Here is a 25896-nt window from a genome sequence, read left to right as displayed (position 1 = left end):
CAGGAAAAACAGCTGGGCAGAGATCTGGTGCCAGACACATGAGCAGGGCCAGGAAGGCAGCAGCCAAAGGGGTAAGGCAAGTTAGGGCCAAGGTGCTAGATAAGAGTCAGCATTTGGTGGTAGAATGGAAAGATTGTGGTATTGTACAATGAGTGGAGATGTGCCATCATGGTAAGTACTTACATAGGAAAGTTCCAATAATTACTTGAATAGGCAATTCCATTATAAGCAGACATAAAAAAATTGCTACTCAAAATCTTGACAAGAAGTTATACCAGAAGTGAATGCAATAAGACTTATGTATTCTTGACAATTCTCCAATTCTGACTTTAAGATTCTTTGCATTTTAAATATATGTTACTGTGGAATGGAACCTTCAAACAGGACTGGAAATTAAGCAATTTTTTTGTCCAAACATTTATGGCATTTATACAGAAGTGAACATGCAGCATGCAGCTTGAAAATACCAATCCCTACTGCCAGTTTGCAGCAGTTTTAAAAAGCATAATACCCTTCAGCACCACTAGAGGGCTTCCTTAACTGCGCCTAAATGTGGCTACATCTGTCGAAATTCTAAACAATACTGGAAAAGGAGTAATAGGAAAGCACTGTTATTAAATGGGGTGGGGTGGAAAAATAATCAGGCAAAAAACATGTTTCTCAGTCAATTGTCTGAGATGTTAAGCAAACTGCAGGAAGCATCTGACAGTCTCATGCACAGCCAATGAGATTTGCCATTTCATTTGGGGGCAACAAAAAAGAATCAATTACAACCAACCTGTACGTGTTTATGCTTATGAAACAGTTATTAAAATACCACATAATGCTTGGACAGTAACAATCTAAAACAGGATAGAGGTGTAAAGGGACATACATCCCCAAATCAAAGTAGTGACACAGGTTATAAGGTCATCATAAAGCAAACCAAATGCAAGGGTTCACATTTAGACAGAATTGAAAAGCAAAGTTACAGTAAACTTATATAGAACGTTGGTTAGACCACACTTGTGGGATACTGTGAACAGTTTTATCCTCCATAAAAAGGGTCTGAGGAGTGACCTGACAGAGCTTAAGATATTGGAAAAGATTGGTCGAGTAGACACATGGAAAATGTTTCCACTTTTTGGGGTGGCAGCCCAAGTCCAGGGGTCATAAATATAACACACTGGTAGCCATTAATAAACCCCATCGGGACTTCAGGAGAAACTTCTTTAGCTTATGTATGTAAGAATGTGGAACACATTTCCATAAAGGAGTAGTTGAAGTGAACAGCATAGATGCACTTAAGGGAAAACTAGATCAGAACATGAGGGAGAAATGAATAGGAGGGTTGGGAGGCAACTTGGGTGGAGCATTGATCAGTTATGCCAAATGACTAAGTAACTTGATGTAATTCAGATGTATGAAGGTATTTCCTGCGGTGCTGCTTACATACAACATGGCAAAGGAGGAAAAAAGAAACACTTGCATTATATAGTGCCTTTGTAAAGTGCTTTACAGCCAAAGTACTTTAAGTGTAGTCACTTACATAAGAAAATGCAACAAATTTTGCACATAGTAAACTCCCACAATGTGATATTGACCAGGTAGTTGATTTTTGAGATATCTGGGGGATAAATATTGGCCAGGATACCTAGGATAATTTCCCTGGCTTTCCTTCAAGATAGAGCTATGGGGTCTTTTATATCCAACCGAGAGCACGGTCTCATCCAAAAGACTAATCCTCCAACATTACAGCACTGCACTGAAATATCAACCTAGAATTTATCCCCAGAGGATTTGCAGCAGTGTTCATGAAAACAAACAAAATTTAATAACATATGTTAATCCACGGGAGGTGATAAATGTGACGGCCCATGTGCTTTTGGGGGGAATAAAACCAACATTGTATGTCCGGGCATTGGTCACTTTTAAGAACCAAGGCTCTCGAAGAGTTGATTTCTGGCAATGCACCTGACTAATGTGATGACAGAGATCAAGAGTTCAAATCTCACAATGGCAAACTATGAAACAATGTAACTTCATCTGAATAGGAACAGATGGAAACGTGTTTGTACTCGAAAGAGTTACCTACACAGTGAATTTCAGTTAAATGCTAAATACAGTCAACAAGAAGTTAATTGGAAGGATGAGTAGATTGTGAGTGCAGCTCTGGTCTCAAGCAGAATTTCTAGTTTTAGAACAATCTGCCTGTAGGAGTATAGAATATCTCTTTTCAGAATTCATTTGAAATTTGGTTTGCTGGCTATTGGAGTTGAAACCTCTTGTTAACTGAAGGATTGCCAATAGTGAGTTATACTTCTGAGACAGCCAAGCTGAGAGGCAGGGGGTGCGTTCAAGATACAAGGAACCTGGAGAGTCCTGACCCAAGGTCACACTTCAGAAGCTAGCTACTTTACATCTGTGTTGAACTAGGAGTTGACAGCTGTGGGACGGTTGAAGGAGGAGATCTGAAGGAAAAGCCTTGCCGGATATAGGTGGAAGGCCCAAGAAATCGCAAACCCTTCTGCAAACCTTTGAAGCAGTACTCAGACCAAGCAGTTAACCCTCCAATTTTTAAACATTGGACCCGAGTTTTGAGGTTGTAAGGCAAATTGGCCTAGAAGGAAAGTTGAGTTGGGAAGTTTGGTTTAGAAAATAAGTAACTGTGTTCATGCTACTTGTAATATCTTTACCATAAATGATCATTGAGGTAAGAGTGGAGTGATGAATCGTCGTGCTCTTTAATTTTGGTGCAATAAAATTCTTTTGATTTAAAACGGGGAACCTTGTGGCTTCATTCTTTTTAATAAATTCTGGGGTTTTCAGATTCTACAAAATACACAAACATTACTGGTTTCTACCAAGATCATTACAATTAGTAATTCTATCCAGGTGTATAAAACAAAAATCACTGAGTACACAAGTTCCACATTCAACAATCAGGCACTTCTTCATGAAAGCAAATTAACTTGGACCACCAGCAAAGAAGTTTGTGTGTTTGGAACACTAGAATGGGGTCTCAGGGACCAAATGCATTTTGAGAAAGGTCCCAGTGTTTCAAAACACTGGGACAGAGGAGGTTCCAAGAATCTGGGTACATAGGACAGGGATTCTAGGAATGTTGGGACAGTTCCATAAGCAAATGAACCTCATACGGTACCACTTAGTTGCTAGACAAATGACAACCCCTAATGAGAAAAAGCCCCCAACTATCATTATTTTCAAAAATAACATCAGAGAATACCACCATAAACATCTTGGGGGTAGCCACTGACGAGAAGCTTAATTGTGCTGGCCATATAAACATTGTGGTCACAATAGCAGGGCAAATACAGAATACTGTGTGGTGGTTTACCTCCTGACCTGCAAATCACAATATCTCTTCACCTACTAAGCTGAAGTCAGTTAAGTCAAGAGTGTGATGGAATAACTACTATTTACATGGATTGGTGCACACAAAAAAACTTGCAGATGGCATAAAACTTGTGAACTGTGAGGAGGATAGTGATAGACTTCAAGAGGGCATAGACAGGAAGACACATGGCAGTTGAAATTTAATGCACAGTGGTGTTAAGTGACACATTTTGCAAAGAATGAGGCACGGTATAAACCAAAAAAGGCACAATTCTAAAGATGAAGACACCTGGGATTTGTGCGGGGCAAAGCAGTTTGCTGGACTGGTCTCACTGCCACTGCACTCGGTATTTCCTTCTCTTACGTTAGCGTGCTGTGGTTGCAATATCTACAATCTACAGGATGCACTACAGTACGTTTACTTCTATAGTACCTCCAACCCCAGCCACACAATTGATGCCATCAAATGCAGGTTCCCCACCACGTCACACATCATCCAGCCTTAGATATATACTGCCATTTGTTCATCTTGGAGTTGCCAAGATTTTGGAATTTTCTACTTAACACCATGTTGGCAGCACCATCATAAAGCCCACCATTATTTCAGGCAACTAGGGATGGGTTCAGGTTGGAACCAAACAGCTTTCAAAAGCTACTTCTTTTGAATACAAATTGTCACTCCTGACATATCACTCCCTAAGCCTTCTTGACAAAAGCTTCTGATCACCATTCTTAACATCACCCTTTTTTCTTGTAACCAGGTTTTATTATATTATGCCACAGTGAGGCCAGCTGGGCCAGTTTTCGACATTGAAGGCACAACACAAATCCAAGTTGTTATTGTAAACAAACACAACCGATAAAAAAGTTGCTACATGCAATTTTCACTACACAAAAAATGATGTACAACTATTCATATTACCATTAAAACATGCACCTAAAGCCTTCCCATCTTTAATCAGTCATACAATTGATCACAACTTTTATGCATATTCTGCCTGCATATGAACTCTACTGGCATTCTACACTCCAAACTGAAACTCAAGGAACTGTAACAGGCAGGGTTTGTCAGTTTTCTCCAAAGGTTGCACTGTAGTCCTCCACATCCAGTTCTAAATGGTGGTGGACAATTAATAGCTAACAGGAGGAGATGGCTCCACGAATATCCCCATCTTCAATGGGGGGAAGTCAAGCACATCAGTGCAGAAGGCAAGGCTTAAGCACTTTCAACCATCTTCAGCCATAAGTGCCAGATGGATGATCCATCTCGGCCTCCTCTAGAGGTCCTTGGCATTACAGATGCCAGTCTTCAGCTCTTCACTCCAGGGGATATCAAGAAATGGCTGAAGGCATTAGACACTGCAAAGGCTATGGGCCATGACAACATTCCAGCAATAGTACTGAAGACTTATGCTCCAGAAGTAGCCACACCCCTAGCCACGCTGTTCCAGTACAGCTACAACACTGGCATCTACCCAGCAATGGAGAAAACTGCCCAGCTATGTCCTGTCCACAAAAGGCAGGACAAATCCAAATCAGCCAATGTCACCCATTGTCACCCATCAGCCTACTCTCAGGTCATCAATGATGGAAGGGCTTGTCGACAGTGCTTTTCAAGCAGGACTTACTCAGCAACAACTTGCTGACACTCCAACTGGGTTCCGCCAGAGCCACTCAGCTCCTGAGCTCATTACAGCCTTGGCTCAATCATGGACAAAAAACAGCTGAACTCCAGAGGTGAGGAGAGGTGAAAATGACTGCACTTGACATCAAGGAGCCCTAGCAAAACTGGAGTTAACAAAATCAGGAGGAAAACTCTCCACTGGTCGGTGTCATACCTAGCACAAAAGGTTGATAATTGTGATTGTTAGAAGTCAATCATTTAAGTCTCAGGACATCACTGTAGGAGCTCCCTGGGGGCAGTACCCTCGACCCAACCATCTTCAACTGCTTCATCAATGACCTTCCCTCCATCATAAGGTCAGAAGTGGGGAAGTTTGCAGATGATTGCACAATGCTCAGCACCATTTGCAACTCTTCAGACACTGAAACAGTCAGTCAGTCAGTGTCCATATGCAGCAAGACCTAGATAATATTCAAGCATGGTATGATAAGTGGAAGGTAATACTCACGCCACACTACTGGAGGACAATTACCATCTCCAACAAAAGAGAATCTAACCATCTCCTCTTGACATTCAATGGTATTACCATTGCTGAATCCCCCACTAACATAATGCAGCTCCAACGACACATGAATCTTGACACCATCCAGGACAAAGCATTGCATTTGATTGGCACCCCATCCATCACCTTCAACATCAACTCCCTCCACCACCAATACACAGTGGCAGCAATGTGTACCATCTACAAGATGCACTGCAGCAACTCACCAAGGCTCCTTCAACAGCACCTTCCAAACCAGTGACCTCTACTCTCTAGAAGGACAAAGGCAGATGATGTATGGAACAACCACCACTGCAAGTTCCCCCTCCAAGCCACACACCATCCTGACTTGGAGCTATATCGCCGTTCCTTCTGAGATTGGATCAAAATCCTGGAACTCCCTTCCTACCAGCACTGTGGGTGTTCCTGCAAGACATGGACTACAGTGGTTCAAGGCAGCAGCTCACTACCACCTTCTGAAGGCCAATTAGGGCTAGGCAATAAATGCTAGCCTAGCCAGAAACAGCCACATTCCATTAATTAATAAAAGAGAAAATTACTTTCAAGAAGTTGAGAGGTCAAACACATGGATAGGGATACCCTGCAGGACAAAGAAAGAAGACAGAATCACAGACAAAATGCGAGGAAGACAAATCTAATATATAAGGGAACTATGAGACACACACAGATGACAGAGACAAGCAATTGGAGAAAAATAACTTGCATTTATACAAGCACCTTTCATGGCCTCAGCTCATCCCTAAGCACGCAACTGCCAATAAAAACTCTGTAGCATAGGTGTCATAATATAATGAAACACAGCAGCCCATGCATACAGCAAGGACCCACAACAGATACATGACAATGACCACAACCTGTTTTTGTGAAAGAGGAGGTACTTGAGACACGATGAGCTAATGATAAAGATGAGGTATTTGACCGAGTCACCAGAACCAGATAACACACATCCAAGGTCCTGGAAGAAGGAAGCATGGAAATTGCAGAGGCACTGGCTATATTCTTCCAATCCTCCTTAGATACAAGGGTATTGCCACAGGGCTGGAGGATTGCAAAGGTGTAATGATAAGTTTAGCTGAGCAACTACAAGCCAGGGAGCTTAACCTCTGTAGTAGGAAGGCATTTAGAAAATTAGCAGTCACTTGGACAAATGTGGATTAATTAAGGAAAGCCAGCACAGATTTGTTATGGGCAACTTGTGTTTAACTAACTTGAGTTAGAGGTAACAGAGAGTTGATGATGGTACTACAGCCGATGTGGTGTACATGGACTTCAGAAGGCATTTGATAAAGTGCACATAATCAGCTTATCAGCAAAGTTAAAGCCCATGGAATAAAAGGGAAATAGCAGCATGGATATAAAATTGGCTGAATGACAGGAAATAGTAGCGGTGAATAGTTGCTTTTCAGGCTGGGGGAAAGTATATAGTAGGGTTCCCAGAGGTCTGTGTTAGGACCCCTAATTTCCCTGATATATATTAATGATCTAGACTTGAGTGTAAAGAGCACAAAGTTCAAACTCTGTGGATGACAAAGTTCAGAGTGTCGTGAACTCTGAGGGGGATAAGGTAGAACTTTAAAAAGGACTTGGCACGGTAGAATAGGCAGATGAAATTTAATGCAGAGAAGTATGAAGTGGTACATCTTGATAGGATAAATGAGGTGAGGCAATATAAAATAAAGGATACCATTCTAAAGAAGGGGAGTGCAGGAGGAGAGGGGCCCGAGGGTATACGATCACAAATCATCGAAGGTGGCAGGGTAGGTTAAGAAAGCAGTTATGAGCATAAGGGATTCTAATCTTTATAAATAGGGGCAGGGATTACAAAGTCAAGTTATGATAACCCTGTATAAAACCCTAATTCAGCCTCAACTGGAGGGGTAGTGTCCAGTTCTGGGTATCACACTTTATAGGGAGGACATAAAGGCATTTGGAGGGTGCAGAAAAAATTCACGAGAATGGCTCCAGGGATGGAGGACCTTCAGTTACATGGGTAGGTTGGAGAAGATTTGGCAGAGGTGTTCAAAATCATGACGAGTCTGGAGAGAGAGCGAGCGAGAAACTGCTGCCATTGGCAAAAGGATCCAGAAACAAGAGGACAATAATTAAGTTGATCAGCAAAGAAACAACAGCAACTTTAGGATAAATTTTATGCAGCAAGTGGCCAAGGTCTTGAATGCTCTGTCCAAGAGTGAGCATCAATCACAAAGAGAACTGAAGATAAAAAATTTGCCAGGCTACAGGGAAAAGGCAAGAGGGCGGAGACTAGGCAAGTTGCCTTTGCAGAGAGCTGGCTCGGACGACAGGCCAAATGGCCTTATTCTGTGCTGTAACTATGATCATAATATTGATCGATCAATGCTGGCCTGGAAACCACAGGGAACTACCTTGCATGGGGTCTTTTAAATCTAGAGAGGGAAGACATGGCCTCAGTAGTATTTCATTTGAAAAACAGCATCCCTGACAGTACAATACTTCCTCAGTATTAGCCTGGATTCTGCTTTCAAGTCCCTGGAGTGGACCTTAAATCCAGAACTGACTCGGAGGCAAGAGGGCTACCACATAGAGAGAGAGAAAAAAAAAAGAGCAAAATGGTGCAACAAAAGTTGGTGATAATTGTAGGGTAGTTGCAGAGAATTGACTAAGAATCAGAGTGAAGAGATACTTTTATTGCAATCTCAATTTTTCCAGCTCTTCTGTAGCATCAGTAATCCTTATGCTCCGCTTCCTTTCAGGTAAACCATGAAGAAAGTTCCTGCTGGTTACTGGCTGCACAACCGGCAAATGTTTAGCAGCGACCTGTTCTATTTAAAATTAATTTGTTTTTATTATATTCCCAAGAAACTTTAAAGTGCTGACTATATAGGCAGCTGTTATGATAATCTGGAAGCTACCTTTACTGTCTGTGAGGTTTAGAGAAGCAGATCGCCAATAATTTAATGCTGATAATGTTGTTATAAAACACAGCCCTCTAACTTACAATAACCATGTAATGTCCAATTTGTTTAAGAAATATACATACAAGTTTGCCTGTGGACTGCAGTACTCATGAAATCCAGTCTTCGATTGATAGTAATTATATAAATTTTGGCATAGGGAGGAGATAGGTGTGGATGCAGGAGAGGAAATCAAGCTCAGGACTTAACCATATACTAAGGTCCTGCTCCAGGTTTAATCAAGTGATTGTGGGAGCAAAAAAGAAAAGTGACTACGGCTTGGGTATTCCCCATCAATTTGCTGCAGAAAAGTTTTTTTTAAAATTCATTCACGGAATGTGGGCTTCATTGGCTGGGCCAGCACTTATTGCCCATCCTTAGTTGCCCTTGAGAAGGTGATAGTGAGCTGCCTTCTTGAACCGCTGCATTCCATGTGGTTCATCCAGGTCCTAATGTTAGATAGATGGTTGTGGTAATTGGCAGCTCTAAGGACTATGGAGAAGGCAGGGATTTAGAGTTGATGGCTATGAATGCATAAGAAAGCTGACCTTATATCCAGAAATTGGAAAGAGGGGTTGTATATGTTAATTAACAAGGCATTCTTCCTTAACAGAATTTTTGGCCAGTTTACTTAACAGCCAGCGATACGAATTTCCCTCTCTACACAAAAATAAATTCTTGCAACTCATTTTGATTCATTAGGTTTCCTTCCTACATTAGGTACTGAAAATGAGCAATTATCAGGTGATAAGTGCATTGCTAATAAATTTCAATAACTAGCCAAAATAGTCTTCATTAGCAAATACATTGGACTGGGTGTTTTGTTTTAGTTTCTGCAACCGACAGCTTGATGTTAATGTTGCGCTGCAATTACTACCAAAATTGCTTCAATTTACCTCAGAAGTATTAAAAAAGCAGTTACACAAACCTGTTAGCAACTTGTGACTTGTTATTGCTACGTTTGTAAACACAACTTACAGTAATGTTGTTCACAAACTGACAGGGGAATTGTATTATAATAATTGCCACAGTCACTTGGGTTGTAAGATATTCTTTTATGTTCCACAGTTGTAATTTTGGATGTCTAAAATTGAATAGTAGTAGGTAATTGCATTTTCATTATACAGAACTGCATACATCACACTGATGTACTTAGTTTCAATGTGATTTTGCAGGACAATAAATATTTTACATAAGTATTAAGGACACCAGTGTATTATGGTTGCATGCTTAGATAATAAAACACAAAATGCCAATAGCTGCCTTCAAGTGCTGAAGTAGTACTTTGTATTTAGACACCCTTCTCATTACATGGCATCCTACCACAACAGCCAGAATTGTATCGCTTTAGGAGAGAATATGCTAAATGAATAAGTAGCCAGGATGTAATCCACGTGGCCAGAAGACTGTTCAGAGGAGCTGTTTAGCTAGGAGCATGTGGTGTGAACGAATTGCAATTGTAACCATACTACATCTTCAAATAAACCAAACCTACATGTAATTTATCAGTTGTGTGTGGAAGATTGGCAAGTTTGTATTAAACAAACATGAATTACCACCGGCTTTCTTAAAGAAATACTGAGCCAAACTGCCCAACCAGGCAATGTTAAAGTACGGACAGATTTTCTGTGCATCTGTCTAGTGACTATGTTAAAAGAATGAATCAGAGGAACCGCAGCAAAAGGAGAGGTTTAAGAGGGGAGAAAGGCAACGAATGGCAGCAGATGGCCACAGACAGACAGGCATAGTGAGAAGCTTTCTAGGGAGCTTACTGCACAGGAGCCATCTTGGCTATCCCAGGGTCAAACAAGACTGTGTCATTGCACAAGCATCTCTCTTCTCAATTTTCTGAAGGTGAGGTGGACTATTGCAGTGAGGAAAATGACCTACAGATGTGGAGACAATGCCGCCTTCAATCCAAAACTTCAACTTCAGTAATAGAGTGCTTCAGTATGCAGATAAATCTGAGTGCACATAGAAGGAACTGAGCTCCAGGTCATTGCTGTCGACTCTGAAGCATGAGAAAATGAGCCTTCCACTAAACACTGGCTAAACCAAGGTCCTCTTCCAACCAGTTCCCACAGCACAACACCTCCCAACAGTGAGATCCTGGAAAAGGTGGACCATTTTCTGTATTTTAGAAGTCTCCAATCAATGAAGACATACCAACAAAGTTCATCATCGCCTCAATGTGCCAGGTCAGCCTTTGGCCAACTGAAGAAAAGTTTGAGGAGCAGGATTCCAAACCCATGACCAATGTTTACCAGCAGCAGTGATCCCTACACTCCTAAACACTTCAGAGACCGACAATCCACAGCAGATACCTCAAAACACTGGAGAAATACCATTAGCAGTGCCTTCACAAGATCCTCAAAATCTGTAGCAAGAAAGGCTGTCCAACACCATCCTCTCCTAAGCCAGCTTGCCCAGCATGGAAGTGCTATTACTCAAAATCAGGTCCACAGGGACATGTAACTTGTATGCCTGACAACAGACTCCCAAAACAACTGCTCTACACAGAACTTGACAAGAGAACTCAGGACAAGAGAAACACTTTAGGGGTGTCCTCAAGCATCTCTGAAGGGGTCAAGCATACCTCCCAACCCTGGCTTGTGACTGGTCAAAATGAAGAAGGTTCATCCAGGAAGACACTGAACACAGACTTCATCACGAATGTGCAGAGGCGAAGTCGAGACATCGGAGAGAGCACACAAACCTCCAAACAACCCATCTACCCAACTCCTCTAGCACCACCTGCCCCACATGTGGCGGAGACAGCAGATCACACAATGGATCAGCAGAGTCTGGAAATTGCACTAATCAGCAATCGCAGAACTCAAACCAGAGTGAGAGAAAATTATCCTCCATCCCCAGTCCTTAGGACTGTCCAAGAAGGGAGAGGGATATTAAAAGAACTGGCTCCCTATAAAAGGATCTCTGCTTAATTTTAACACTAATCTTTTTTCCCTTCAGGTTTCCACACTGTTAGTCCCTGTGTATGATCACATTCTATTATTTTCCATTTTTATACATGCAACTTTATGCCTCATTCATTCTCTTTCTCTCTATTTCTCCAAGATCATCCTTCTCTCTCCTCTTTCCTGTGTATCTCCCAATTATGGCTCTACGATTGATGTTCTGAAATTTTATGTCACAGCAAGCATGCTGTATCAGCTGCTCCTATGAAGACTAACAGCTCCCAGGAGTAGATAAAATATATCCCAGGATTGTGAAGGAGACCAACAGAAAATTTGTCAGGTACTGGCGACACTAATGAAAGTTTTAATGGGTACTTGTTTCCAGGATTGGAAGCTCAGAACAGTGCCTACATGTAAGAAGGGGACAGACAAACAAAAATAGCTACAGTCTTTAGTCAGGCATCAAAACTGGGTAAATAATATAACCTATATTAAGGAGTAGACTGGAAGAGCACTGGTATAGTCAGTTGTTTATTCAGTTAAAACACAGATTCGAGAAAGGTATTACTTAATTTGAAGATGTCTTTCGGATGAGACATTAAACCAAAGCTCCATCTGCCTGCTCAGGTGGATGTAAAAATAGTGCCATAGGATGATTTTTTTTTTTTAAGAAAAGCAGGAAAGTTATTCCCTGATATCCTGGTCAATAAAAGATTCCTCAAATCAACAAATTATTATGTGGCCATTATCACATTGCTTTTGAGAGCACAAATTTGCTACCATATTTCCTACATGATGATTATGACAGTGATTACATTTTCAAAACTACTTCATTGGCTGTAAAGCACTTTTGAGATGTCTGGTGAGATGAAAAGTGCTATATAAATGCAAGTTTTACAAATTTTTTTATGTTACACAAATGAATAGTGGAAGTCCGTAGAGTTTAGTTTATTCTGGCTCCGAAATCCTAGACAAAGTCCAACATGAAGTAATAATAAACATAAATGCAGGAAAGAATTAAGAGCTGAACAAGAAATTGGATGAGAAAAAAAAAGTGCTTGAGAACTGCAAAACAAGATTGCAGGGAGGTGCTAGATGCAGTTCTCAGAAGTTAGTGATTGGACACTGGTTGCTTCTGATCTACATATATGATTTGGATGCAGAATCCAATCTAATTTAGTTGATGGCACAAATATAGGAACTGCAGTAAAGAAAAATCTGCATTTACATTGTGCATCTCATGAGCTCAAAGAGGTCTCAAATGCTTTAGAGACAAAAAGTACTTTTTGAAGTGCAGTCACTGTTGCTTTTCCCACCACTGCAAAGTAGAACTAATGACTAAGCTATGTCGAGCTTCCATTACAGGTAAATGGTCTAAATTTCAAGATTAGACAGCATCTCCCTTTCAAGTATCCTGGGATAGATTAGGCAGACATTTGTGACATGCTGACAACTGTTGTGGGAAGTCACTGGGCATTAGGATGATACCAGTATAATGAAAGCAGGTTAATATGGTGCCAAATTAGATAAAGCAGAGGAACAACTACAGAACTTAGTTCTGTATCTGAATATGGACAAATTTGCACAGTTACGCAGCAAAAGCCAGAATGTGGGATGAAAATTTTATTTTATTTATTTGCTCATGGCATGTGGGCATAGCTGGCTAGGCCAGAATTTATTGTCCACCCCGAATTTCCCTTGAGGTGATGGTGAGCTACCTTCTTGAACCGTTGCAGTCCATGTGGTGTAGGTACATCCACAGTGCTGTTAGGGAGTTCCAGGATTTTGACCCAGCAACAGTGAAAAAATAGTGATAAAGTTCCAAGTCAGGATGGTGCATGGCTTGGAGGAAAACTTGCAGGTAATGATTAAAGAGCTGTCACAGATAAGATGGGCTGACTGGCATCCTTTGGGTTCGTAAGATTCTATGATTCTGGCCCATGACTTACAAGTATGCTATCACTATCTAATTAACAGGTAATTGGAAGATTTAGACAGGGTTGGGGCCATGGAGAAAGTTAGGAGGAAGGCAAGCCCAAGTAGGATACCCTACCTTCAGTATAACTGCAAAAGTGAAGCAGGCAGTTGATTAAAATGAGGCAACTCAAAATATAATTGGAGTTGGACAAAAATATGTGAAAGAGCAGAATTAAGGCAGAAATGAAACCTGAAATGCAAAGTACTGCAGGTAGGAAGAAAAAGGCCAACATGCACATTGGATGAATAGTGTTGGCATAGCTGAAAGGGAAGTTGAAAGAGATCTGGGTACCTTTGTATACCTGACATTGAAAATGCTGAACTAACGCAGAACACTTAACACAACTACTGCTGAATTATGCAGCGTGAACAAAAAATGACATGTCAGAGGAAGTAATGTTCAAAATGTTACATTGCTCTGGTCAGAGCGCACAGAGTAGTATACAGTTCTAGCAAAAGCCATTCAAATGCTGGATGCAGCTAAGAGTCGCAAGGTTGATCCCTAGGTGTAGGTGCCCTAGATTATAAAAAAGAGAATATTAGAGATACTTGGGCTTAGAGTCCATAAAGGAGGCACAAGTGGAGACCTTAGAGAGATATAAAAGATAGCAATAAGCAGCAAAAATGTAAATCTGGAAAAGTTACTCAAAACTTAGGAATAGGTCAAGGAGGCAAAAGGTTCAAACTAGTACAAGAAAAAATTTAAGTCACATACCAAGAGTTCTTCTTTACTTGAAGAGTAATCAATACGTTCAACAGACTGCCAGCTATAATAATGAATACAAAACCCCTGGAATCATCTAAGAAACAAATCGGATGTTGTGTAAGGGGCGGTACTGGGTTCAGTACCTTGGAGCTCCCAGTCAAGTAAGACCTTGATTTAAAATTCTCATCCTTATTTCAAATCCTGCACCCCTTCCTTCGCTGTAATCTCCTCCAGCACAACAATCCTCAGATATCTGCACTCTAACTCTAGCCTTTTAGCATTCCCAAATTTAACCACTCCACCATTGGTGGTCTGGGCCCCAAGTCACTCCACCACTCTTTCCACTAACACATTTCTTAAAACCCATCTCTAATCATCTTCTCAATATCTCACGCAGTTTGGTATCATATCATGTTTTATAATGCCCCCCTGTGAAGCACCTTGGCATGTTTTATGATGTTACGGCTCCAGAAAAAGTAGACTGTTTTGTTATCTAGTCTCTTTGATATGGATAGCATTACAAAATCCACAGCTCTTTAAGTTTTATGTAGAAGTCAAAGCAGCCAACCTCTTACAAAGATAAAAACAAAACTGCGGATGCTGGGAATCCAAAACAAAAACAGAATTACCTGGAAAAACTCAGCAGGTCTGGCAACATCGGCGGAGAAGAAAAGGGTTGACGTTTCGAGTCCTCATGACCCTTCAGCAGAACTGAGTAATATTAGGGGAGGGGTGAAATATAAGCTGGTTGCTGGTTTAAGGTGGGGGCGGTGGTTGTAGGGACAAGCGAGCAGTGATAGGAGCAAATAATCAAAAGACGTCACAGACAAAAGAACAAAGAGATGTTGAAGGTGGTGATATTATCTAAACGAATGTGCTAATTAAGAATGGATGGCAGAACACCCAAGGTACAGCTCCAGTGGCGGGTGGGGTGGGAAGACTAACAGGGCATAAAAGGTATAGATTTAAAAATAATGGAAATAGGTGGGAAAAGAAAAATCTATATAAATTATTGGAAAAAAAACAAACGTCAACTCGCAGACACTTCCTCCTACCTCACCCTGGACCATGACCCCACCACTGAACATCAAGCCATTGTTTCCAGGACTGTCACTGACCTCATCTCCTCTGGAGATCTTCCTCCCACAGCTTCCAACCTGATAGTCGCCAACCTCAGACGGCCCGCTTCTACCTCCTGCCCAAAATCCACAATCAGGACTGTCCCGGCAGACCGATCGTGTCAGCCTGTTCCTGCCCCATGGAACTCATTTCTCGTTATCCTGACTCCCTTCTCTCTCCACTTGTCCAGTCCCTTCCCACCTACATCCGTGATTCCTCTGACACCTTACGTCACATCAACAATTTCCAGTTCCCTGGCCCCAACCGCTTTCTCTTCACCATAGACGTCCAATCCCTCTACACCTCCATCCCCCACCAGCATGGTCTGAGGGCCCTTAGCTTCTTCCTCAAACAGAGGCCCGAACAATCCCCATCCACCACTACTCTCCTTCGTCTGGCTGAACTTGTTCTCATACTGAACAATTTCTCCTTAAACTCCTCTCATTTCCTCCAAATAAAAAGGTGTGGCTATGGGTACCCGTATGGGCCCCAGCTATGCCTGTCTCTTTATGGGGTATGTGGAACATTCCTTGTTCCAGTCCTACTCCAGCCCCCTCCCACAACTCTTTCTCCGGTACATCGATGATTACTTCGGTGCTGCTTCATACTCTCGTCGGGACCTGGAAAAATTTATTAATTTTGCTTCCAATCTCCACCCCTCCATCATTTTCACATGGTCCATCTCTGACACTTCCCTTCCCTTCCTTGACCTCTCTGTCTCAATCTCTGGTGATAGACTGTCCACCAATATCCATTACAAGCCTACGGACTCCCACAGCTCCTCACACCCGCTTCCTGTAAGGACTCCATCCCATTCTCTCAGTTCCTTCGCCTTCGTCTGTTCTGATGATGCTACCTTCAGAAACAGTTCCTCTGACATGTCCTCCTTCTTCCTTAACCAAGGTTTTCCACCCACGGTCGTGAACAGGGCCCTCAACCATGCATCTGCCCTCACGCCTTATCCTCCCTCCCAGCAACATGATAGGGTCCCCCCTTGTCCTCACTTATCACCCCACCAGCCTCCACATTCAAAGGATCATCCTCTGCCAACTCCAGCATGATGCCACCACCAAACACATCTTTCCTTCACACCACCCCCCCCCCACCAAGCGGTATTCCATAGGGATCATTCCCTCCAGGACACCCTGGTCCACTCCTCCATTACCCCCTATTCCTCAACCCCCACCTATGGCACCTCCCCATGCCCACGCAAAAGATGCAACACCTGCCCCTTCACTTCCTCTCTCCTCACAGTCCAAGGGCCCAAACACTCCTTTCAAGTGAAGCAGCATTTCACTTGCATTTCCCCCAACTTAGTCTACTGCATTCGCTGCTCCCAATGCAGTCTCCTCTACATTGGAGAGACCAAACGTAAACTGGGCAACCGCTTTGCAGAACACCTGCGGTCTGTCCGTAAGAAAGACCCAAACCTTCATGTGCTTGCCATTTTAACACTCCACCCTGCTCTCTTGCCCACATGTCTGTCCTTGGCTTGCTGCATTATTCCAGTGAAGCCCAACGCAAACTGGAGGAACAGCACCTCATCTTCCGACTAGGCACTTTACAGCCTTCCAGACTGAATATTGAATTCAACAACTCCCTCCTCCATCCCCACCCCCTTTCTGTTTCTTCCCCCTGCCTTTTGTTTTTTCCAATAAGTTATATAGATTTTTCTTTTCCCACCAATTTCCATTATTTTTAAATCTATAACTTTTATACCGTGTTTGTCTTTCCACCCCACCCCCACTAGAGCTGTACCTTGGGTGTCCTGCCATCCATTCTTAATTAGCACATTCGTTTAGATAAATTCGTTTAGATAATATCACCACCTTCTACACCTCTTTGTTCTTTTGTCTGTGACATCTTTTGATTATCTGCTCCTATCACTGCTTGCTTGACCCTACAACCCCTCCACTTCCACTTCTCCCCCACCCCAACCACCACCACCACCTCAAACCAGCTTATATTTCACCCCTCCCCTAATATTACTCAGTTCTGTTGAAGGGTCATGAGGACTCAAAACGTCAACTCTTTTCTTCTCTGCCGATGCTGCCAGACCTGCTGAGTTTTTCCAGGTAATTCTGTTTTTGTTTTTAACCTCTTACAAAACAAGTTTAGAAATTAAACAAAAAATTGCAAAATTGAAGTTAGAAATATGTGAGATTTCTCAAAGAAGAGGGGCAGGGAGGGGTTTTTTCCAACCTAATGAATTCATATTCTCAAAAACTGGACATTTCAAAGCTGTGCATTCCCAAGATTTTGTTAGGTGACTAATTACAGAGAAACAGGCATTTCCTGTTTTCCATCACAAGACTCAGTGCACTTCACCACCACCACAACCCCCTCCCTAAAAGTAATTGCTGCATGCTATCAACAATCATCAAATTGCAATGTTTGGCCAATTTTAGAGTGCAATTTCTTCGAAGAACAAATAAAGTGGTGCAAGACAAATTGGGCTTTTACATAATTTTCTTTTCATAAAAGGCTAATAATTTTCAGCTGAGAGTGGCCTTCATCTTCTCTCTCCACAGGGTACCCTGTATAAAGGGCACACTATTAACAGCAATTCATCACAGTACTGATTATCAACAATGATAAAATGAACACAATGAACCTCAGTCTCAACAAGAACATGAAAATTAGGTAATATTTCATGTTACATTCAAATATGCTAGGCAACATTGCAACTGGTGCTCCAATCTAGTGGCTCAGTGGGTAGTACAATTGCCTCTGAGGTCAGAAGGTTGTAGGTTCAAGTCCCATTCCAGGGACTTGAGCACTAAAATCAAGACAGTCAGTCTGATGTCAGTACTCTCAGTTGGGGGAAAAAAACAACTAAGTGGTACAGTGAGGGGACTACAAAGAATGCACCCTCCTTTTTTATCTTTTGCCTGCCACAGTACAAAAAAAATTATACAAAAGGTTGGTTTTTGAAGGCAACAGATACACAATCACAGCTGCTAGCTCCCTGCCCATTCTGATTCTCTACAACCAGTTTCCAACAGCACACAAGCTTACCTCTCTCTGCATATGATCTTTATACCACATGAAAACTAAAACACCATGGCCATTGTATATTTGTGCATAGAATACAGAAATAGCTCAATTTTAGTAAGCTAAATGAAAAGATTCCCATCCCCAAGTTGAGGTTTCTTTCTTCAGGCCCACAAGCAGCATGCTTGACTGAGGAAAGATTTATATATTGCAATACAAACATTTGTTATTTCACCATAACACACAATAAATATATTCCCCTTATATAAAAAAAAACAACTTTTACTGAAATATTTTTTAAAGATCTAACTCTGTGGTTTGTTGTGCACCCAGGCAAACTTGACCTTTCTGGTTTCCTGCAGGCACGGAACCTAAGAGCATAGAAAGAGACTACTCAATTGTTTGTGTGCAAGGTTCAGCTCTTCAAGTGGAGCTCTCTAATCCCATAGCCCTTCCCATTCACATTCTTTTCCAATATCTCAACGTGTAGTGAAAGATTACCACTTGCGCCTGTATGAGTGGAGCTAGTAAAAAATAAACCAGGGCAAATCATATACCATTCTGCTGCAGTAGTGTGTTGACAGGACACTTATCTCCACTCGTCACTCCCCAAATGAAGAAGCTCAAATTTTATTTCCTTCCATTTTAAATTTACTTACTGGTACATCAGATATTACTGCCTGTCAACAATATACAATTATGATTTGATATGGAACGCAATACAAGATATATTTCCAAGAACAGAGTCTCCCAGTGAAGGCATCTTTAAACATGCTACAACACCAGTATATTTCAGAGGTACACTGGGCAATGCAGAATTTAATCAATTTACCTCCAAAATATGGACTATAAAGTGTGTAATTCGTAAACAGAAGACGTGAAATATTAAGAGATCTCTGTGCCACTTAATTTTCATAAACCACTGCACACTGACACATACACCAAGTAGTCTTCAGACATCTCCTGTTGGTAAGCATGTAATTATTCATCATAAGAATTCTGTACTTGATTTGCAGTTAGTGATAGCACAGTCGTAAAACTAATGTTTAGTATGCTATTTTAATTTGTTGACATAGTAATGTGTCCACACTAGGACGATGTAACACTGAAATAATACAATTAAAATTTAAGCAATAAAGAGGAATTAATCAATGTTTCAAAATTCTATTTTTCTTGCTTAAATTTTCCTGCATTGGCAATTACTATGAATTATTCTCACTCCGAGTATCTGGTTAGTGAGAAGGAAAACACAGAGCAGCTTGTCAGTTAACACTGCTTTCTATAGCTAATATGAATGCTCTTTCAGAATACTATTACTACAGTGACAAGCACAATGAAAAGCCCAGCGTTACAGGGACACTGCTGAGTGAGCATTCTTCCTCAGAAACTGAAACCTAATTGGCAACACCAAATTTACAGAACATTTCCTACCATTCCTACTATCCACACAAATCTTCCACACTAGCCACACAGAATTCTGTTATGTGCAGTATTTATTTCCTGCTGATGGCCAATGTTTATATATGAAGTTCATGAAAAAAAAGGACCACAAGAAGATTTCCAGGTTTAGGTATTATGATTCTGAAGCAATTAATATTAATTTGAAGGTCCAATAAAACTCCAAGACCTAGGGAGCATTGCGAAAACCTGAGCATTTTGAACTACAAAAGATTCATCAATGCTTTCTTGGGTTGGATTTCAGAAGAAAGATTTGAAAAGAATCATTGCAAAATGTTAAAAGACATATTGACCTTGAACTAATAATACCAGCCTGAGTCATTATCTCCCCACCCCCAACCCCACCCCAACACCTGTGTACAAAGTTTGCTCTTATTTACCCCTATCAAAATGATTGAAATCTTCACTGCCATTTCCCATTTTTCCCCTTCTCACCAATTTCCTACCTTCATCTGAAAGTTTTTTTTTTCCTTCTTAGGATTAGGTTCAAAGGACATTGGTTGCTCTATGGTAACTCCCCAGGAGGCAATTTTTCATATGGAAATATCAGTTGGTTATTTGAGCATGTTTGAAACATGACAGACCAGCCCAATCTTGTCCTCACCCAATGTCCACATATGTAATTTCCAGCAGTAGAAAAAGTGACCAGAAATCAGGAAATGGTAACCTGGGTTTTCCTCCCCAAAGACAGTGCGAACAATGACAGTGCGAACAATTACATTGCTCCCACTATAGTCCAGCTGAGATCAACTAACTCGGCAATAGCTGGCAATTGACCTGGGATATTCTCTTGTCTATATGGCTCTATTGTTCAAATTCTACGAAGGGATTATAAAGGGCAAATATCTGCATTGCATGATGCAATTTCATAGAAGTGATTGTCAAAATACACTTGCTTTTACATTAGTTACATCATTAACTCTTGCAGAATATGACTGGTCATTGATTCTGAAATCAGCTATCTAGAAATTAACAAGCATGACAGGAGAGCAGCACATCCTTCTTATACAAGCCTATGGACAGAAAAATCAGGTTCAGACATTCACCCCAGTTATCCGAGCCCTCTTAAATATCTACAAATCCACTTCACCATTACAGCTTTCCTCAGCACCACTGCCCATCTTAAGCTCTTGTAGTGATCAGTCTCCAACATCTTTGCTGGCCCCTTTGAGGCTTTGCTAGACCCTCATCTGTAGCAACCAACACTCCAAATGCAGAACTCATTGCAAACCTTCCCCAGAATTTCTGAAGGCCACTATTCCCCCTTGTGTTTAATTTTATTTAACATGTATATAACAGACATAACAAATATGCTTCAGAGATATTACTTCGATAAAACTTAAATTTTTGAAAGTCTGTACAATAATCAACCAACAGCATGTTTCCATTGGTGGAAGGATTGAGAACGAGAGGGCACACAGAATTAAGATAATTGGCAAAAGAAACAATGGCAACATGAAGAAAAAGATTTTCATACAGCAAGCCGTTAGGATCTGGAATGTAAGAGTATGGTGGAGGCAGATTCAAACAAAGGCATTCAAGAGCAAATTGGGAATAGTTATCAAAAAAGGAAGAATGTGCTGGGCTACAGGAAGAAGGAAGTAGCACTAGGTCAATTGCTCCTACAGAGAGCCTGCACAGACAACAGGCCGAATGGCCTCCTTCTGTGCTGTAACAATTGTGATTTGAGAGTAGGCAATACTACAGACAAATTTGCAAATCACTTAGAAAAGTCACTAGTGAATTGCCCATGATGTTGCCCATAGATGCTGTGCTGTACATAGCATGGAAAAAAGGAGTTGGCAATAGGGATTAACTTTTGTTCCAAAGTTATTGTGAAAGAAGATTGCAGACTCCAGTCCTGATTGTGTGGTTAAAAATAACAGTGAGGCTAATGTTGTTCACTGTTATTAACCTGTATATCAGGCAGGAACTGCTAGCAATGGGACATGCATAATCAAAATGTACAAATTCAGGAAGATGCCATCCAAGGTGCCTGGCTCCTCCAGAAGCCAGAATTTCACCAAGAAGCTAGTCATTTAAATACATTGAATGGCATGAATTTCCTGTACTTCAGTGATATATGCATATTAAACTTAAAGTTAAGAACTTGTTCATTCCAATGTAAGTACCCCTTCCACAGCATGGCAAGTCTTAAAAGACTGTCAAACAACCTCTAACAAATATAACAGTAACAAGTTTGAAGCCTCATTCCTTCAGTTTATAATTTTTGGAGGTTAAAGTGCAAGCTTCTTGTTCCTTTCTGGCTCTTATCTCTCTCAATCCAATCTTGCTTTTCCTCTCTATTTTGCTTTCTGTACCTGATTTGACATTGAAAATAGAACACTTGACACTCACTGTTCAGACTTGGACTCTGCACGGCTCATTAATGACTTCAAATTTTACTGACTCTGCACGGCTCATTAATGACTTCAAATTTTACTGGTTAAGGAGATACACAGTTGCTTGCTATAATTTCACACAGGTTCTGGATACAGTTTCGATAGTTGGCTGACTCAGCCAACAAGCTAGTCTCTGCACTCCATCCAGACCAGACTGAGGCAAAGGCCATGGATGCCAAAGATGCTGCAAATCCACAAAAGTGGGTGTGGGGAAAAAAAAGCTTTAAAAATGGAAAGGCAGTGTACAAATATTTAATGCACATTGTAATAATGCTTACATTTTTAGAACTGCAATACTAGCTTAGTTTGAAGAATGTTAATTGAGTTTGAAAAATAAATGCTATTCTTGCACTGTTATACTTCACTCCAAGGCATTGACCATCTTAAGACTGTGACATTCAGGCTTCAGCTAAAAAGTGGCAAGTAACATTTCTGATACACGTGCCAGAAAATGACCATTCCAAACAAGAAAGAATCTAACCATCACCCCATGACATTCAATGATGTTACCATTGCTGAATCGCCCACTATCGACATCCTGGGGGGTACCATTGATCAGAAACTGAACTGGACCAGCCATATAAAGATTGTGGCTACAAGAGCAGTTCAGAGGTTGGAAATTCAACAGGCAATAACTTACCTACAGAACCCTCAAAGCCTGTCCATTTACAAGCCATAAGTCAAGAGCAGAATGCACTTTCTGAACGAGTGCAGCTCCAACAAGAAGTTGGACACCATCCAAGACAGATCAGCCCACTTGAATGGCACCCCATTCACCATCTTAAACATTCACTCCCTCCACCATTAACACACAGTGGCAGCAACATGTACCATCCACAACTTGCAAAGGCTCTTTTGACAGCACTTTCCAAATCTGCAATCTTTATCACCTAGAAGGACAAGGGCAGCAGATGCATTGGATTCCACAACCTGCAAGTTCTCATCCAAGTCTCACACTTTCCTGACTTGGAACTAAGCTGCCATTCCTTCAAAATCCTGGAACGCTCTCCCCAAAATCATCAAGTGTACACCACATGGACTGCAAGGGTTCCAGAAGGCAGCTCACCATAACCTTCTGAGGGCAATCATGAACAGACAGAAATGCTAGCCTTGCCAGCGATGCTCACATCCTAAAAAATGAACTTTTAAAAAGAGGAAAAATGTTGTGGAAAGAGTCACTGACTGTTTGCTTTCCATTATTTAAATACAGTACTATAGACCAAGTACGTGTTACCTTCCTGTCAAGTACATTTTTGCTGCACATTTTCAAGTTTGAGTCTGTTTTTCCTCGCACTGCAGTGCTCAGTTTTCACCATTGTAATTTCTTTATGTCTGCCTTGTCTCTTTTCTCAGTTGGGCAAGTCTGTCCTTCCATCTGTTTCCTCTCCTGTGCCTACTTGCAAAACATACATCTTCATTTCCATTAATTTTCAACTCTCTTTTCAAATTAGATTATAAAGCTAGAGCACATGACAAGAGGAAAACAGAGCTGGTCCACTTGAGGTGGGGACAGGCTAGCCAACAGGTGTTGTAACAAACACAGATGTAAATTAAATCAGGAGTTGGTCTGGAATGAGGGAGAATGGGGTGTGCCAAGGTCGGCTATGGAAAGAGCAGCTGATCTGGAATTACAGGCTTGAACCAAAGGCCAGAAAGTCTTTCCATTGACACAGCAAATCGAATCAGGAGTCAGAACACTGGCAGGTGCATCTGGCAACCACAGAGATAGATCCACTGCAAGCAGGAAGTAGAATTTGCATTTCTATAAGCACTTTTCATGACCTCAGCATGTCCCAAGCACTTCACAGCCCATCATGTACTTAACTAAGTTTACATACATCAAAGTCCTGCAAACATCAGTGAGACAAATGACAAGTTAGTCTATTTTTGGTGATGTTGATCAAAAGATAAATGTTGGCCAGGGTGCCAGGAGGAACTCCTGTGCTCTTCTTCGTGCCACAGGATGTTTTACAATCAAAGGGGCAGACGGCCTTGGTCTACCTCTTCTGAAAGATGACACTTATCAAGCACTCCCTCAAATATAGGCTGATGCTGCTATACAACATAGCACTGTGTACTCAAGTGGAGCTTGAACCCATGACCTGACAAGTATATTACACTAAGCCTCCTTAAAGGCAGCTGCAGAAGGAGTGCACAGGGTCTGTGACATGAAGCTAAAACAGAAGGGAACACTGAAAGTCCAAGGGTGGGGAAAAAAGTGCAGATGAACTTTGAAATTAGAGGTGTGGATAGGTCTGTTAGCAGGTTAGAAATAGCAAATATCGTCAATGCATGACTTGGATCATGATGTTGACGATATTTGCATGACTTGGATCATGATGTTGTACACTAGCAACCCAAAATTAATAAGGCTACTAGAATTCCCACATGCTGATCCTGACATTTCATTTCATGAAGCAGAAGTAGTGCTTCAGAATCTGCCTGAAGCTACCAGAACTGGGGGGTGTCCTTATGACTGCAAGGAAGGAAGCAGAGCTAGAATGAGGGAGAAGTGGAGATCAAGCATTTCACAAACAGCGGCAAGGGAGTGGAACAGAGGAGAAACATTTGGAACAGGGTTCAGCAGAAGGGAGGAACGGCACTACAACACTTAAAGACCTAGGATGGAGTAAAGCAGACATAAAGCAGACATGTGGGAGGAAGCATAAAGCAATGTACTCAAAGTCTATCCACGCACAGCACACCACAAGACTATACTGCACCAAAATTACTGAGTGACAAACAAATGACACCTCTTGTTGTTTGGCAGTGTTTAAGACTGGTCTTTAAAAAAGGTGCTTAGGCTGGAATGGAAAAGCCCCACTTTTATGGTAAGTTTAATCCATATATAATTACACAAGTACAGGCACTTCAGTGTTCAAAGTATTTGAATGGAGAGTAAGATGGCAAGATGCCATCCATATTTGCAAAGCTGATTAAGAGGCAGCACATCTCAACTTCCGGATTTTTGTATTTAGCTGCACACATGCACTTGCCAGAAGCTGCTGTCCAATTTGCACATAAATTATGGTGCAGCTAACAGCATTGACCATTATTTTCACAATAAATTCTGGACCAGCTATAATTATGACTTTCAGGCATAGTTCCTGTTCAGCTGATCGTTTCCATCTCAGATTTGATTTTCAGCCTAATATGGATGCTCAAATTTTATCTTGTCAAGCAAGATTGCTGCCTGGTGACCATGAAATGTTTATAACAGTAACATTGACATTGCAAACATCCCATTTTTTTTTTCAATTTTAAAAATGCATCAGATTCTCTTTGTGAGAGATCCAAAGTTAAAGAATGGAGCATTGACACTGACTTTTCATTTGACACTGACTTTTCATGCCTAGTTAGTTTGATATCCAAGGCTAACTCAAAAACAAAATCATTTAATTTTCTGATGAAGGGTCAACGACCCGAAACCTGGACTGTTTCTCGCTCCAGATATTGTCTGACCTGCTGAATGTTCCCAGCATCCACAATATTTTGCTTTAGTATCATATATTCTCCATTGCCCTAAGACAATTTGCTGCTTCACAAGCCATAAACCACAAACCATAATTTCAGACAGATCCAAACAAATTTGAATGCAGTGTTCAGAATGATCTATCCCAAAATATTACAAATATACACACTTTACAGTAATCAACTGATAATCACAATTAATTTATTATGTAATTTAAGTAGATTAAATGCATAGCAACTGAACAGAGCATTCTGCAAACTGGTAGTGCCAATACAAACAAAACTACTCTCCAAAACCCAGCAATGGATGTAAACAGCACAGGGCAGAGCTTCCAAACATAAACACCTTAATCATAGAGTCCCACTATAGGATATGGTCACCCAATCACCCAGTAA

General features: G+C 41.2%; 1 protein-coding gene across 11 annotated transcripts in view; it reads right to left on the bottom strand.

The window, feature by feature from the left end:
- LOC121289876 (exocyst complex component 6-like) overlaps positions 1–25896 on the bottom strand; it is a 187942-nt gene that overhangs the window by 158358 nt on the left and 3688 nt on the right. The gene's annotated exons all lie outside the window — the stretch shown is intronic.

This window comes from Carcharodon carcharias, chromosome 17 (assembly GCF_017639515.1).
Source record: "Carcharodon carcharias isolate sCarCar2 chromosome 17, sCarCar2.pri, whole genome shotgun sequence".
NCBI classification, from domain to species: domain Eukaryota; kingdom Metazoa; phylum Chordata; class Chondrichthyes; order Lamniformes; family Lamnidae; genus Carcharodon; species Carcharodon carcharias.
This window is presented reverse-complemented; position numbering and strand designations above follow the sequence as displayed.